This window comes from Pteropus medius, unplaced genomic scaffold (genome assembly GCF_902729225.1).
Source record: "Pteropus medius unplaced genomic scaffold, Ma_sr-lr_union100, whole genome shotgun sequence".
NCBI classification, from domain to species: domain Eukaryota; kingdom Metazoa; phylum Chordata; class Mammalia; order Chiroptera; family Pteropodidae; genus Pteropus; species Pteropus medius.
This window is the reverse complement of record NW_024344370.1, coordinates 20,042,524-20,057,506: the sequence shown is the minus strand read 5'-3', so window position 1 is coordinate 20,057,506 and position 14,983 is coordinate 20,042,524.

Genomic DNA, 14,983 nt, shown 5'->3' with positions numbered 1-14,983 from the left:
TAGATTACAATTTACAAAGCACTGAAATTTATTTGTCATAACAACCCTGGTCAATATTATTCTCATAGAAATTGAGTGATTTGGCTGAGGTAAAACTTTTAAAAGGGGCAAAGCTGACCCTTAAACCTGCCATCCCTACTTAAAAATAAGAAAATTGGCATAGAATAGTAGATTAATTCATGAGAACCACTCAAGACCTGAATTATGGAAGCCAACCTAGGTTCTAAGCTCATCTGATTTGCAATCTTCAATTTGCTTATGCTTTAAATTCACATTTTCTTTAGGCTAAGATGGTGGTGGAGCAAACAGGATGGGAGTAACTCTCAATGAAAGTATTTATTTTGCTAAGAATAGAAGGCAAATTTTGTAATGGATAAATTAATGAATATAATGAAAACCCAATAAGTTGCAGAAGAGTGATGTTAAATTATTATCTAGGTAAATCCGTTCTACCAGCAAGCTGTTTCTTTGGCATGAGTCACTGTAGAGGGACAAAACAGTTTTTATAATTGTTGATCCAAATAATATATGTAGAATAATTATCTTGTTAGCACCTGTCAGCTTCTCAGATAAGAAAGAGAAGTGACATTTCTAAATGATAAACATTAGAAGATCCAAAGTAAGTTTGGTCAGTTTCTTACTGGCTGTTTTCCTTCCTTATGGAGTATCCCAAATCATCAGTTGATCTTTGACTTCCTTTCACTACCCTGGATGAAAAAGCTGAAAGGTGTAATTTCAAAATTTGGTTTCAGCACAGTATAAAACAAATGTACTCTGTCCATTCCTTTATCTCATCTCCCAGATAAATTAAGGGGAGATGAGAATGGCATATTAATGTCAAAAGCCAGCCTTACTGCTTTTCTGATTACATTACCCACGTCACTATCAGGATCACAACTAAAGCCATGTTGTAAAATAAATGTTGGTGATGACTGAACTTATTTAATGGCATAAATTATGGCTTGACTAAAAAGCATGGATCAAAATACAGATCACAGTCTGGGTAGCATGCGTGTTACTATAATTGATTTATCTGGAGTATATTTCAATTTGTTTAGCTTAGTGTTTCAGGAAAATGAGTGGACTGTTTAGCCATAACAAATGCCAGGAAAAATAATAAATACTGTTTATTCTCTTTCTGGTCTTTTCCTTTGTTCATTATTGTTATCCAACAAGAGCTATCCATTGAGAGAAAGCCAATCTGACAGAGTTCTAATAATGATTGTGCTAGGCAGAACAGCTTTTTATACTTTCCCTATCTGATGTATCTTTAGAGGTCAACCTGATGTTCTTCACTCCTGACTACTTATCTGTGGGACTTTTATGGGATACAAATTGACTATTTATCAATTTATTTATTTAATCCTCTGTACTTTTTATTATGTTTTACATTAAACCATTAACTTTTAATTAGATGCTTTTTCTTGTTTACCAGGAAAAAATAGGGCATTGTGGAGAAAAAAAAAAAAGGCATTCATTAAAATTAGTACACTGTCAGATGGTGATCACACAATGCAATATACATATGATTGAATTGTACACTTGAAACCCATATAATTTTATTAACCAATGTCACCCCAATGAATTTAATAAAAAAAATTAGTATACTGTAAATTTAGAACTAGTTTAAATATATTTTTACTCAGGATAAGAAACATAATAAGTAATTGTGTATTTTTGAGGCTTTATTAGCAGTTAGCCAGCGTTCATAATGCTGTTCTGCATTCTCTTAGTAAACTAGGAATGCAGGGCAATGTTTTTAGTAAGATAGAAAGCATTACAGAGATGGCTCATGCCTTGAATATTTTTACTTATCAGTAGGCCATTGTCGTCCAGCAAGTTTTAACATGTACAGTAACCCTTATGTTGGCGAAAATAAATAAAGAGTAGGAATAGGTATAAGAAGTGAGAGTGAGATCAAAGTACACTATTTCAAAATTCACCAGAAAATAGGTGAGGAAGTATGTTCTAACAGTTATTCTAACAGTAACAGTAGTAACCATGTCATATTTTTTCAGGATTAGTTTATTCCATTCCCCAAGTCCAGTAACCACATAGTCATTTTTCTTACATAATAGGCAATGGATAAACATAATCCTTGTTGTAATTACTAGCTATAATGTTAGAATGTTGTATAGACTTCATTTGATATTATCATTAAAGCAAATGTATTTTTATTTTTTATTAGATTTATTGGAGTGACATTGGTTAATAAAATCATATAGGTTTCAAATGTACAATTCAATAATACATCATGTGTATATTGCATTGTATGTTTACAGCCCAAAGTTAAATTTCCTTCTGTCGCTATATTTTTTTTTTATTTTCCCATCAATTCTCTAAACCTCAATAGAAGATGAATAATTGGGCAATTCTGAGACTTTACTATTCACTCTTAAGTGCTACAAATCTCTGAAGTTTTTAGGCTACCTAATTCCATGTAGAAATCAGAGCTTCACCTTCATTCATAGTTGCACCTAACACCTTCCTATCTGTGGCCTTCTGTAAGCAAGAATGTGCAGTTTGGTAAGGAAGATGTGATTCTTCTTTCTTTTGTCTCACCTCGCAGTTTGCTGGGTGATTTCTGATGTCTCCAGAGTCAAAATGGAGGTAGGAAAGTGAGGGGCTAGGGCGGCAAAGGAAAGGGGATCAAGAAAGTTCTTAATACCATTGTCAGTTGGCTTTGTGCTTTCTGGGCCTGCCTGATATTTATTAAAGATATTCTGTACACACTGTATTAGGGGGGTTTTCAAATTGCAAAATATGTTTCATGCTCTTAATTTGTTGATAACCTGATTTGTAAAAGAAGGCTTGATAGCTTAATTGAGAAAATAAGCCATCAAAGAAATTAAAGGATCAGATGAGGCTGTATTGTGTGGTATTTACTGACATTGCCCTACCATAGGTTATAAAATAGTGAAGCAACTTAACACTGTCTCACCACTGCTCCTTGCCCTGTCCCTAATACAATCATGAAAGCCCTGTTTCATTATTTTCCTCCTACCTACCCACAACTTTTTCTCCTCACCCATGTGCTCCAAGTTAAGGATTTAGATAGTAGATTTCTCTACATTAAAATTTAAGTAAGAAGATTAGTCATAGTATGCAGAGAAAGTTAAAATCACCTATAAGATTTCATATATAAAATTGGAGCTCAATTGAGTCCTAAAAGCTGGAAATAGTTTGGCTTGACAGAAGTGAAGGTAGAAACTTCTCAACCAAAGGAACGGTATGGAAGACAGGAATGAGCATGATGCATGAGTGTAACAATTAATAAACTCTCTGATTAGTGCATGAAGTTCCAATTGGAAATGAATTTAATTCATCCAATAGACATTAATGAACATCTACTATGTTCCGGGCACTAGGTTTAGGTGAAAGAGATACAAAGAGCATAAGGATATGGTCCTTGTCCCTTGGACCTCAAATTTTATCTTGTCACAGCTTCAGTTTCCTCATCTCAAAATGAATAAATTGGACTAGATGTTATTTAAGATAATATCTAACCTAAATATTTTCTGATTTGGGTTTTAAAAAGTCAACCTATACATGTATGTATAATCTATGCATATTTATATCTTTACACTTTAAATGTATATATCAAATTAAAATATTGACCAGGGATAAAATATACATTTGGTACCAGCATAGATATGCATTTTTATCTGTAGGTTTTTTTTTCAAGTCATTAAGATTCTAAGCTATTTGCTCTTTAACCATTTAAATCACTGTGTTTTCCCATGATCCCCTTACCTGAAGGCAATGTTCTATTCAATCATTTTAGATGTTCCTTGGAAAAGTTTGAGAATTGTTTTTTTTTCCCCCTCGTACTTATCAACAATAAATATTTATGTAACTCTACTATATATTTGGAGTTGAGCTAAGTGATGAGAATTTACTAATAGACTAGTAGTGGTTTATTGGGCCATTATTTATAACTTTTTCTATTTAATGTTTTCATTTCCTTTTCTAAACTCTTACCTACATTTTAGAATCAAGTTATCTTGTATCAAAATCTTAAAATTCACACAGTTCAAATTTTCTTTAGAGAGTTTGCCATAGTTAAAGAAAATGACAGTATGGTCCCTGAAAGCACATATACAGGGCTATACAAAAATTCCTGCCAAAGTGCATTTTGAAATAAATCCACAGTAAATAGATATTTATGGAGGTTGTGATAAGTAATTTTAATATTTTCCCTGTTCCCGTGTGGGTGGGATTCTAGATGAGAGTTAAATTCTTAGACTCTTCTGCCTTTTATAACATTTCTATGAAAAAAAAATATATATATTTAGAAAAATAAATGAGCATTTGAAATCGATGATCACTTTTTCTCCCTCATCTGCATGTTGCCTATACCACAGTTGAGAGAACCTAAAAAATTATGCCCACTTTTATACTTTGATACTAAACACTTGACTCACTCTGCAAAGAACTATATTTCTCATTTATTTTTCCTATGTTAGTGAGACATGTATATCTTTAGTATCTTTCCTTGAATATAAATATGAATATACATATATATGTTCATTATTCGAAAAAGGAAAATTATGTCAATTACGTGTTATAACTGGATTAATGACATTAATATGAGTAATGAAACTTTTTTTTGTTTTCTTCTTTTCTAGTGCAAAAGTGTGACTAAAATGTGTCATTATGTAATTGCTCTGCCACCTAATCTTACAAGACCAGAAACACAAATTAAAGAAATTATTACCCTTGAGGAGAAGGCACCTAGGGTGCAAGTGGTAAGCAATTTTTTAAAAAAGAGTTATTAATATAAAGCATTTAGAAAAGATTTATAAATGTCAATCAAATCCTCTCTAATTTAACACAGCAATCATTTATGAGTTTTTGGTTTTATTCCAATGTTTCTCCAATGTATACAGTATAGAAAATAATGTAATTACATCTTACCATTATTCATACAGTCATTATATTAATTTAAGTGACTATTATATACCACTGAATTTATATACCACAGTTCATTTAATAATTTAATTATTGTTGGATTATTTAGATTGATTCTAGTTTTCAGGTGTTAAAAGTAAAGCTGAATCAATTATCTCTGTAAGTAGAATGTATTTTTAACCACTAAAATACTTTCCTTGAATATAGTCCTATGATTTTGATTATAGTGATAGAGTATACAATTTTAAGATTATTTGTATTATCAAATTATCTACCAGAAGAATTCTACCAAGTTAAACCTGCATTTTCACCAGTATTGGGTTTTATCTTTTTCTTATTCCTGCTAGAATTGTAAAATCAAACTTCTTTTTTGTTTTAGTATGTATTTAATTGGTTTGACATTTTTCTTGTATGATATATATGTTTCTACTGTTTTCTCCATTTCTTTATCTTTATTATTAAAGTTAATATTCTCAATTTGAAAGTAATATCTAGTCGTTATATAAAATGTGGAAAATATAGAAAAGCATTTAAATTGTTTTAACTATTAATAATATTTGTATATTTTCTTCTAGTGTTTCTTCTATTCATATTTTACTTATGTAATTGTGACATACATATATATATATAATTTGATCATATGAACATAATATAATTTGATATCTTCCTCATTGTTGGCATTCAAATTTTTCAAGTTCTTGCTATGTTACTATTACATAATATTATTTTGATATACATAATTGTGCATCTTCATGCATAAAATTTTTATCAGGCTTAGTTACTTAGATATGGAATCACTGGTTCAAAAGTTATGAACATTTTAAAGATTCACAATATATATTGAAAAATTGCTTTCCTAAAGGATAATATCAGTTTACACTAGAGATACTACATTAGCATCATACATGCATAACTGTTCCATTACACTTTTACTATTTAAATAAATATAGGTAAAAAAATAGTCATAATCCTAGTCATATTTCGTTTCTCTTACAATTAATGAGATTAAGTTTTTCCATTATATTTATTAGTTACTTTTATTTTTACTTTTGGCTGAATTGTCGGTTCATAACATTTGTCCATTTAACCACTGGGGCCTTAATGGTAATTTATGTGTGTTTTATATTACCTTATGTGTATATCCTCCAAATTTGTTATAAAGATTTTCACAACGCTTTCAGATAAGGAATTCTTAAGTTCAAAATTAAGCCTGGAGATTAATTATCAGTGAAGTCAGCTTGCGAATTTTAAGTGCATTATTTGAGCCCAGTCATATATGATTGCATTTATTGTAGTGTTTTTGTGAGTTTCTAGTACTTTAAAAAATTAATGTAATTATGACATATCTGCTTAAACAGAGGGAAAATAAACTTTAGAGTTGCTCCAACAGAAAAATTATGATTTAACATGAAAAAATTTTCAATTATAGTTGACACCTGAAATTTTGTTAAACCTCTTATTTGAGTAACCCTTCAAATGTCATGTTTGTATTTTAAAAATCATTTTCATCTATTGCTAAGACTTACTTTATTATTACCTATGTAAACATAACAAAAAATATTACAGTTGCGTGGAAAAACCAATGTTAGCATTATAATGATTTAATGAAAGAAAGAGGGTAGAGATTATTAATACAGAATCGTTTGGGTTGAAGTAGTTAATGACCTGAAAAAATGCATAGACTGTTATCTTATTGTTCAGTTGGATGAAAGCTGAGATTTTATTAAACTACAAGCTGCATGCAAAATAAATGTGATCTTATATGCTGATGGTGAAATATATAAAGTAATTATTTAAAATAGCAAATAATAATTTTTTCTCTCAGTTGTAGAGTCAGATACAATTTAACCTTATTATGTAAAATATACAAATCCATACATGTTAGGAATTAAATTTCATAAATGAAGAAGTAAATAAATTAGAGCCATAATAGAAACTGGTATAAGGATTAGATAGTTTTCTTGAAATTTCTGCTTAACCACTAATTAACCTACATGTGAACTTAAACAAGTCATATTTCCTCTCTTAAACTCAATTTTTCCTATGTAAAATGCAAGGTTTGAGTGAATGACAACTGAAGTCACCTATAGCTGTGCAAATCTAATATGGTTTCACAGGCCCACTATTTTATTTCTTCACATAGTGGCCTCTCAGAAAAATCATTAACTAGTGTATATATTCTGCCTAGTGATTAATTCCTAACATAGAAATGGATTGAGCATTTTTGATTTTCATCAAAATGTTTGTTTTGTAGCTATAAACTTAGGTGTATTGGGAATGGGGGAGGGTGTTAAGAGTTTGAAGAATATCAAATAAAATTCTCCCAACTGATTATTTCTGATAACAAGGGAGGACCAGGTTTTGAAGACCCTGAACCTTATATAGTTTAAGGATGCCTCTTTTAAGAAAATACAAAATTATATACAAATTGAAATTTGGAATGAGAAAAAAATTACAAAAAATTATAAATTTAAAAATCATGACAACTACTACAAACATAAAATACACGTGGAAGGGTCCTATACTAGTGAGGGGCCTTAAAACTTAAAGCTTCACTGGCTTCATAGTAAATTCATCTCCGAGATTAGACATGTTTTTTTTCCTCTGCATACTTCTCTCTGGCTCCACTCCTTATCTTTAACAGTTCTTCTAACTCCATGGACACAAGTAACATAAAAGGAGAAAACGACATTGGTGGCAAACAGTAAATACTATATAGATATGGCTTTTGTGTCAGCAAGGAATGTACCAAGCCAGTACCTTCCCTCTATAACAGCTACCTGAATTATTCTTGCTATATTATATTAAACAGTGGCCACAAAGTTTCAACCATCTGGGGATGGGTGAAAAGTTGATGAGATGCTTTCATTTAGATGGCTAAGAAACCTACCCATATATATGGGCCTATACCAACCACAATCAGAATAACAAATGAGTGTCCCATCTAAGACCATTATTCATGTCCAGGAAAGTGTACTGGCACATTGGCATCATCTCTACCAACATCTTGTCACACTCATCTTCCATCTAAGATGCCTGGCTCCATGTGCTTTCCGTGTACTTGGTGTGTGGATAATTATAATCATTGATCTGATCAAGGATTGTGAAGACCCATATTTTTTTCATTATTATAGCCTATAAATTCTTGTACAATCTAAAATTTGTATTATATGCTATGGTTTTTCAACCACAGTTTCCTCTGTTTTTGGCAACCACCTAAAATACAGCCTTTGCAACATTGCAATGCTATGAGTAGTCAGTGCTACCACAGTTGTTTTTGAGCTCTATCTAAATAGATTTTGAGATCTATATTTCTAGAAATTGTGACATCTATGCCAACTCTTGATTATCAGCTTCAGCAATCCAAAACAAAAATGAAAGACAAAAAATTTAGTTGTACCTTTGAAATATAATATATACAACATTGTAATTAATAAATGTGGGCATAAAACAATATGCCTTGTTGAGTAAACTGATTAACAGTAGAAGAAAGCTACCCAGAATAATTAAATGGCAGGACGAATCAGACTTAATACTCTACAAAGGGATAAACCTAAGAAGTAACTAATTTATCTAAGTCAATGGAAAGTTTATCTAGCATTTTTTTGTTAACATTTTAAAACACAATAAGCTACTCTAAGGGCTTTCTGTTTTAAAATAAATCAATAGTGTAATTATTTCCAAGTATAAGGAAAGTTAGAACAGAATTTAAAATTACGTGCCTGTATGTTGAAATATTGTATGGCTACAGGGTATTTTCATTGTAAAGATGTATCGACTAAAAAGAATGTTTTGTGTTCCCAAAATGTGTCATTACAGTACATTCTGAAAATCATTTAGCTTTAAAAAGTGGGTCTCCCCTTCTACCTTCAGAAACAAAGTTTCAGATTCTATATTCCCATGTGACAATGGCAAATAATGTACTATATTACAAAATTATCCAGCTTAAATGGTTCATCTCTGCTCAGGAGGAGAAAACTAAACCTACTTGACTGACATCTTGTTTCCATTAAAGTGGCAGGACTAAGGAGACACAATCAGACACTAGGCTTGCTATGCATTTTTCAATAGACCTTACTGCAGTAACCCTTTGACCAATGACCCTGATAGGCTTCTCAGTAGCAGTAGCTAGTTTGGATGAGATAGCTGTGCTAAGTTACCCTCATCACGAAGATGCTTTCAATAGCTCAGATTTAAAGAAAGAAGCATAGATTTGAAACTCACAAAACACCTGCCTATATATTCGCTTCCTTTCTTTCTCCCATTCTACATCACTACTTTCACCCTCTCTCTCATATTCTCTAAGTGTGGTATTATCACTTACTTACCTACTCACAGCCTTCCTCCATGAATATTTCTCCCAGTGCTGTGGAATGTGGCAGTAAATGACAGTTCTATGAATGGAAATTCAAAGGATGTCCGTGATACTAAAAATAAACCCTGTAAGACACAATTTCATACATTTTGTTCTTCTGAATAAGAAAAGATCATTTCAAATTTAGTATATCTTATTCACTTTTTAAAAATCTGCATGTTTATAAAAAGCCAATATTCATACCACCGCATAGTTTATATTTACATCCATCATTTTTTTTTGGAAATGTATACCATCAGCTCATTTAGTTCTCACAATTCTTTGATAGGGCAGGAACTATTTTCATACACATTTTTTAACTTTAGAAATTATTGCCCAGGTGCATTATACCACTCTCTACCCCTACTTGTCACTGCTATCTATCAAGTTCAGCTGGATTGTCAATATCACTTATTTATTTAAGCACCTGTGGTTACTGGTCTTTTCTCAGAAGCTAAACCAAAATTTTCCTACTTCCAAAAAAGGCCCCCTATCCAACTCCAGCCTCCTTTCAATCTCAGCTTTGGCCTCACTGCCCCCTTCAGCAAAAATATTGGGCCAATCAGTTATGAACTTCCTGGGAATACCTCCAGTAATGGTGGACTTGGCATTTTGTGTGGACTTGGTATTTCAACCTTCCAGCAAAAACAACCAGAAAAGCTTGACAAATTTAAAAAATCTTTAAAGGCATTAAAGAGCTAACAATCAGTGAAAAAAAAAAATGGGGCCAAGATCTGGGAGAAGAAATAAACCTAGACTGTAAAGCAATACAAGCCAGAAGAAAATGGAATGCTGTTTTCAAAAAGCGAACTGAAGGTACTGAAAGAAAATAACTGCCAACTTAGAATTCAATTTCCCATAAAAATACCCCTCCAAAATTAAAGTGAAATTAAGACTTTTGGGAAAAACAGAACTGAGATTTTGTTACCAGTGCACCCAACTAAAGGTTACTCTTCCACAGAAGAAAAATGATCTCAGATGGAAGATGGAGGAAGGAATGAGGATCAACAAAAATGGTAAATATGTATGTAAATATAAATGATTATTGAGTATAAATGATAATAACAGTAATAATAATAATATGGGGTTTTAAATATATAGAATTTAAAGTCATTGCAACAATAGCAAATAGGAAGGAAGGCAAATGGAGTTAAAGTATCCTAAGATCCTTGTGCCATCCAAGAAGTGAAAAATTACTTTTGATAAGCCATGGGTGCTTGTAGTAAACACTAAAAGTATAATACATTAGTGTATAACTATCACACAATGTAGGGAAAAATAGGAAATGATAGTCCAAAAGAAAACAAGAAGGGAGAAGCAAAAGAAAAAAGGCAGGAAAAGTAGAAATCAAGTAGTAAGATGGTGGACTTAAATTCAAATATATCAGTAATAACATTCAGTATAAACAAACTAAATGCTCAAATGAAGAACAAAAGAATGTTACACTAGGAAGAATAATTGCAACTATAGGCTGCTACAAAAGATATGCCTAAAATGTAAAAAATATGGAATATTGTAGAGCAAAATGATGGAAAAGATACACCATGCAAACAATTACCGAAAGAAATTTGGAATATTAGACAAAGTAGATTTTAAGGCAGAAAAAATAACTAGATAGAAGATCGATATTCCTTAAGTTAAGGGTTAGTTTTATCAGAAAAGTAAAATAATTTTAATTTTGTATACATATAATTACAATACAGTCTCGAAATAATTGAAACAAAAAATGTGAATCTCTTCAGCTTCCTGTAGTCCCACTTTCAAAATGATTCTTTTTATTTTTTTAATTAAATTTATTGGGGTGACATTGGTTAATAAAATTATATACGTTTCAAATATGCAATTCAATAATATATCATCTGTATATTGCATTGTGTGTTCACCACCCAAAGTCAAATCTCCTTTCATCACCATCCAAGGGCGTTTTTTTTCCATATTTTCTCCCTTCCAGGTGTAAAGGAGGACATGTTTCCCCTTTCTAAGTATGGTCCTCCTCTCATGTCTTTCAGCACCTTGTTCTTTTCATTTACCTCTTAATTTTCCTTCTTACCTGCACCTTTCACTGGATCTATATTCACACCCAAATCTCTCCCGTACCCCCAAATAAAATAGTCCTCCATTCTGTGTCATCTTTTAAGTATGTCATTGATTTTCTCCTTTGCTGCTAAGCCAAGATCCCTAAAAGGACAATCTATGTTAGAATCCTTCATCTCCTATCAACTACTCAATCTACGGAAACCATGCTTCTGCTTTCACTGCACCATTTCACGGAGTTGATCATTGCTTCTTTGAACTTCTTTCTTCCATTGGCTTTGGTGATATCATACTCTCTGGATTCTTCTTCCAATTACCTGGCCATTTTTCTGTGTCTTTGATAGGATTGAGATTTTTTTTTTTCCCCACAAATGTTGCTATTCTCCCATGCTTTGTCCTGAGGCATTTGTTCATTTGTTTGTTTGTTTGTTTTCCTCAGTGTGGGTGTTTCTCAAGGTTGGTCCTTTGACTACATATATCAGAATTACTTAGAGGCACTTGTTAAAAAATGCAAATTCCTGAACTGTACTCTCATAATTCACGAATCGGAATCTGTAGGGATAAGGCTCAGGAATGTGCAATTTGTTTTTACAAACTCTCAGCAATTCTGATGTAGGCCAATGTTTCAAAAGCACTCTCTTTCCTTTTTCCTAAGGAAATTTCCATGATTTTAAACAATTATTCATATCCTGATAACTTCTAATCTATCTCTCTACCTAGACTTCTCCCCAAGTCAAAATTCAACTATAATTAAACTTCTCACTCCAGAGGAAGAAGGCAGAGAGGTAATTTAGCTAACATATGTAAGTTTTAAAATAGATGAATAATGTGATTATTCAAGTTGCAAAGAGTACTGCATTAACAGTCATGAAATTGAGATTGTAGTCTTGGTTCTATCATTTACTAGCTGTGAAACATTATCAATAAACTGAACCCCACACAACTTCAAATCCTCATTTGTGAAAATAAAAGGGTTGTAATAGAAAATCTTTAAGCCAGCTAACATTGGACAAGTTATTTGACTACTTTTAGTTTCCTTGGATGTATAAAGGAGTTAATGATATCCAATAAGTTTATCATGAAGAAAATTGAAATATGTTTAACATGTAGAAAGTGTTCAATAAAACAAGAGACAACACTGTTAGTTATTATAAAAAATCCTAGTAAATGTTCTACTGCTTCGTCTATTAATAGGCTATTGTTTATAGTGCATTTCAACAAATTATCTTTTTACTTTCCCAAATAAAAGCAGACATAGAAATGAAATCACGCAAGTGTCGATTTTAAAAATTAATTTTAAAATGTTCATATATTCTAGAGGAATAATTATTTTCCTGAATAAAAAATTAGTTAAGTGTGATTTCACTGCCTTTAGAATAGAAATTTACTGTAAATGTGTATTTAGATATGATAAACAAGCAAGATGAACTTGTTCAGAAGAAAAAATATTGTGAGATGGTCTTTAAAAGAAATAAATATTTTACCTTAAATTAGTGTACTCTGGAGTGGGAATAGAGCAACATTTTCACTCACTGACTGTTTCATTGGTACTCTGCATGGTAATCGGAATGCACCCCATCTCTCAAGGAGTTCACAGTCTAACAGGACTGTACAGTAAATAAGTTGTTATTTTAATGTGCAAAGAAGACAGCCTTTAATTCCTTGATCATGGGTTAATTCTAAATTAATCCTTCATAAATCTCTTTTTCAAGCATATTAAATTTATTGAGGTTATATTGGTTAATACAATTATATAAGTTTAAAGTGTACAATTCTATAATACATCAGTTGTATATTGCACTGCATTGTGTGCTCACCATCCAAAGTCAAATCTCCTTCCATCACCATATATTTGACCCCCTTTACCCTAATCAACATTCCCTCCCCATTTTCCCTCTGGGAACCAATAAAATGTTGTCTGTGTCTATGAGTTTTTGTTTGTTTGTCTTGTTTGTTTCTCAAATTTCCTCTCTCAATTATTTCACTTACATGAAAATCTCAAGATCCATCCATGTTGCAAATGGCAGTATTTCATCTTTTCTTATGGCTGGGTAATATTCCTTTGTATATATGTGAAACATCTTTTTTATCATATTATCTATTGAAGGGCACTTCAGTTGTTTCCATGTATTGGCTACCGTGAAGAATGCTGCAGTGAGCATAGGGGTGCATATATCTTTATGAATAGATGTTTTCAAAATTTTGGAGTAGATACCCAGAAGAGAGATTGCTGGGTCATATTTTGATTTGCACTTTCCTAATAGCTGGCGAAATTGAGAATCTTTTCATATGTCGGTTGGTCATTGTATGTCATCTAGGGAGAAGTGTCTGTTAAGGTCCTCTCCCCATTTTTAAATTGGATTGTTTTAGTTGTTATTGAGTTGTATAAGTCCCATGTATATTTTGGATATTAGCCCCATAACGAAGATGTTTGAAAATATCTTCCCCCATTTAGTTGGTTGCCTCTTTGTCTTGTTCATGTTTTTGTTTGTTTGTTTGTTTGTTTGTTTGTTTGTTTGTTTTTGCTATGAAAGAGCTTTTTAGTTTGATGTAGTCCCATTCATTTATTTGGGCTTTGACTTCCCTTGCTTTGAGGTCAAATTCATAAAATCCTCTCTAAATCTAAGGTTCATGAGTTTAGTTCCTATGTTTTCTTCTATGCAGTTTATTGTTTCAGGTCTTATATTCAGGTCCTTAATCCATTTTGAGTTAATTTTGGTATATGGTGATATAGTCTAGTTTCATTCTTTTGCAGGTGGCTTTCCAGTTTTCCCAGCACCGTTTATTGAAGAGGCTTTCTTATTTCCATTGTATGTTTTTGGCTCCTTTGTCAAAAATTATTTGTCCATATATACAGGTGGTTATTCCTTGACTCTCAATTCTGTTGGTCTGTGTGTCTGTTTTTCTGCCAATACCATGCTATTTTGATTATTGTCACTTTGTAGTATAAGATTTCCTCAGGAAAGCTTTGGCTATTTGTGGTCTTTTGTGATTTCAAATAAACCTGGTGAAATTATTTTTCTATTTCTCTAAAAAATGCCATTGGGATTTTGATGTGGATTGCATTAAATCTGTATATTGCTTTGGGTAATAAGGTCATTGTAATTATGTTGGTTCTTCCAATCCATGAACACAATATCTTTTCATTTCTTTGTGTCTGCTTCAATTTCCTTTAATGTCTTTCAGCGTATAGGTCCTTCACATGCTTCATTAGGTTCATCCCTAGGTATTTTATTATTTCTGTTGCAATTGCAAAAAGAATTATCTTTTTCATTTATTTTTCAGAAACTTCATTGTCAAAGTATGGGAACACGATGGATTTTTGTACGTCATTTTGTATCCTGCAACATTACTTTATTTGTTAATTGTTTCTAATAGTTTTTTTTAGCAGAGTCTTTAGCATTTTCTATAAAGTGAATCATGTTATCTGCAAAAATTGACAATTTGACTTTTCATTCCCACTTTGAATGCCTTTTATTTTTATTTTTTTATTTTTTATTTTTTATTTTTTTGCCTGATTGCTCAAGCTAGGACTTCCACCACTATATTGAATAATAGTGGTGATAGCGAACAGTCTTATTTTGTTCCTGATCTTAATGGGAAGATTTTTTAGTTTTTCACCATTAAATATGAGAGTTTGTCACATATGGGCTTTATTATGTTGAGGATCTTTCCTTCTGTACC